Source organism: Etheostoma spectabile, chromosome 2, assembly GCF_008692095.1.
Source record: "Etheostoma spectabile isolate EspeVRDwgs_2016 chromosome 2, UIUC_Espe_1.0, whole genome shotgun sequence".
Classification (NCBI taxonomy): Eukaryota; Metazoa; Chordata; class Actinopteri; order Perciformes; family Percidae; genus Etheostoma; species Etheostoma spectabile.
Window position 1 is genome coordinate 16,153,770 of NC_045734.1, and position 3,408 is coordinate 16,157,177.

Consider the following 3,408-nt stretch of genomic DNA (forward strand, 5'->3'; position numbering starts at 1 on the left):
AACACAGATGGGACAAAATGTTGCGAGTTGTTGCGAATGTTGTAAGTGCAGTGCCAAGTTTGACGTTGGATAAGAAATGCAAAAGATTATCGGTAAAAGAAGCAAAAGTGCTGGCCCCTTCCCCTCTCACACTGCTCACTGAATGAGCAGACCAGAGACAGAAAGCAGCGGAGCTTTAGCAGCTAAAATGTAACATACACCTCAGATCAACAAAAATTTGCAAAGTAGCACTACTTCCCCGTTAACTGTCAAGCCACTCAACCTGTACGGAAATTAACACCTCTGCCAAAATGTTAAATTTGTTAACAATCCGACACAAGACATCTCTTTCTATTTCTCTCTCTCTCTCTCTCTCTCTCTCTCATATATAACGCAGATATGTGTTGTTTAGCTCTTATAACGGGCCGGGTGGGTAGCGCACAGCCATGTTGTCTGATTACTCCACATTGTCATTGTGATATTTTGTGATTACATTCTGAATCTACAATGTTCTCTGTCAGGTAAATCAGTAAGTTAGTAGTAGGGTATAAAAGGGAGTTGCATATGAAGTGGTTTGGGGTCCTTCTGTAAGTAATTATGGGGTACAATTTGGTTTTGATGAATTCTACAAGCAGCAATACAGCCAAGCAATCAGTCCATTCCAAACCGGCCCATTTTATATGGGCACTGCACTAGTTTAAATAATAACAATGAAAACAGTCTCATATTCCACTGATGTACTTTCAAATGTCGTTTTTAGTCAGTGGCAGGTCACAACCTAATATTATAATATAGTATTTTTTGTCAGTTTAGTCTTTGTTTCTTTAATATCACTAATCACACTTTCACTCCTGTATTTTCCCACTTTTTTGCCCTGAGTCACATCAAACCAATGTTGTGTTTGAGTCTCAACACAGGAATCTCAAAATAGTCTAGGTGTACTGGCAAAGAATCTGCAACAGTTAGTTGTGTGAATAACCCTCCTAAAATAGGCTGGTAGATGAGTGAATCACTTGGGAGGCTTTATTCAACCCGTGTGCAGATATGGCACCAGAGAGCTAGCTTAGTAACACAAACCTCTGTGTCTCATTCCCACTCCCTGAGGTACTGTGGTGCTGCCTATAACATGTGAGTACAACCTCCAGTTGAGATGGTGACTCCACACTCTAAGTGAACTCACTAGAGACCCAGTGGATGACGAAAATACACAGTATGTTAATGCACACACTCATCTTTGTAAATAAAACCACTAAGCTTTCTATTTTTTCACAGATTGATAGTGCTGACGTCTCCTCTCTGTGTCATTTTTAAATGAAACATGTCTGCCAGCAAAGCATCAGGGGCGGCTTGATGATTTAAACCCATAAAAACAGGTAGTAATGGGTGTGTTTGATTTTGCTCAGATTATCATGGACACTTCCGTGGATCCGTAGCTTGCCTCTGTGGCTGCAGCTGCTACATCAGTGTGCAGTACTGAATGAGAGCTGAGGGGAGCGAGCCTAAAGCAGGAGGGCTGAAAGGATTTGGCAACTCATCTCCATGTCATGCCAATGAAAGCCTGTCTCCAATTAGATTTGCAGAGGAAGAGCGACATATCGGCCCACTGCTCAACAAGCCCTGGTGGGAGAGGATTGGAGGGAAAAGAGATTGAGAGAGAGAGAGAGGCAGACAAAGAAGGGGGCTGATTGGGGGGGTTAAGGCTGAGAGATAGAGAGGAGTCGCGCTTGAGAAAGCAGGCAATCCCTCAGAACTCACAGTGACAGAGGTTAACACATAAAAACACACACAAGAGTGGCAGCGTACACATTGTTCCCTCTAACACTCAGCTTTTTCCACTTCATCACACTCTTCTTTCATCTACCTTCCTTCCTCTTTCTATTCTGCTCAAAGTCTAAGCGCTGGAACTGCTGCTGTCAATCTTCATCAGTTTGAGCCCAACGTGCTTTATCATCATATTTCTAATCAAACACACAGTTTGTTAATTAATCCCATATTTGGCTGTTTAATTATCAATGACCCTGTTTTGACGTCTTTCTCCCGGCTTCATTCAGTACACTTCATTTTCAACATCCCATAATGTTCTGATTGAATTACTCGTGCTAGTTGTGACAAGGAAATTATTTCAGACGCACTAAAAATATGATGTACTCCCACAGCAGCCAGTGGAGCAACGATTGTGCCAGCTGCAGCACTTTCTATACAGGACGATCTTCTGAATACAAGGCTGCTTTTGAAAACATTATATATGGTGAGCAACAACAAAAACAGAATAGAAAGAAGATTTATCAAAGAACAATCATTGACGATTGATTTTAAATAGTATTATTTGTGGTAAAAAAAAATAATACCAATAATATATAAGGTAGGATGATAGGATGTCATTTACTAATTAAGTAATATGTGTGTTAACGTCCTAGATTAATTTAACCCAACCAAGCAATAAACATAATTGTAGTTGATGTTCTTGGTAACACTTTACAATAAGGTACACAAAAAAGTAGCTAGTTAATGTTTAATGAATGAGGAATGAATGAGTAACTAATGTTTAGTTAATGAGTAGTTAATAATTGACTGTGATTCAAGCACTAATGATTAGTTACTGTAAATGAATGATTAACGAATGATTAGTTAAGCATTCACTACCATTGGTACTGAGTGGTGGTTAACCATTAACAAATGATTAGTTAGATTACCACCACTCAGTATCAATGGTAGTGAATGGTTAACTAATCATTTGCAATGCATTCATTTAACACTAACTACCAGTCTGTTTAACAGTAATTAATCATTTCTGCTTGAATCACAGTCAATCACTAACTACTCATTAACTAACCATTCGTTACTCATTCATTCCACATTTGTTCCTGAGTCGTTAATCATTACTTACCCAATTTTTGTGTACCTTATTGTAAAGTGTTACCATGTTCTTGGTCTTTCATTAGTGCAGCCAATATCTTTTTTAAATATCAGGGTCAAGATGCAGATGAAGTAGCATTTAGATGTGAGTAAAGAAGAAACATCTGTAAATAATTGTTCCTGTAATTTAGTTTCCAATTTCATCACAATTTCTATTTGTTCAAGTGATCAACACAGCCAGTAAAAGTGACCTTAAAATACAGACAACCAATGTATTCAAGCAGAAATATCTTTGTTGCATTTACAGTATCTGTGTGCTTTTACCTGCAAACTCTTTGGGTACATTTACAGAAGGACCAGAAGCCGCTTGGCAGCCACCCCATGTATGTGAGAAAACAATAGTCCAACAACCAAACAGCTCGGGTTTGGTTGTAGGAATTAACAGATTTAACAAAGGCCACACAACCAGGGTGGGAAATTTACTTTTTTGATGCCCAATTTTACCAGCCACTTATTCCGGAAGTCAAACTTATAAAAGAAAGTGAACTAGCATATTTTGAATTGCTTCAATAC

At 38.7% G+C, this 3,408-nt stretch overlaps 1 protein-coding gene and 1 long non-coding RNA gene across 4 annotated transcripts in view; one reads left to right on the top strand and one right to left on the bottom strand.

Moving 5' to 3' along the window:
- Positions 1-3,408, bottom strand: part of grin2bb (glutamate receptor, ionotropic, N-methyl D-aspartate 2B, genome duplicate b) — a gene marked incomplete at its 5' end in the record, with an annotated part of 80,855 nt that overhangs the window by 51,255 nt on the left and 26,192 nt on the right.
- The window catches only part of LOC116702992 (uncharacterized), an 18,777-nt gene that overhangs the window by 3,517 nt on the left and 11,852 nt on the right, over positions 1-3,408 (top strand). The window lies entirely within an intron of this gene.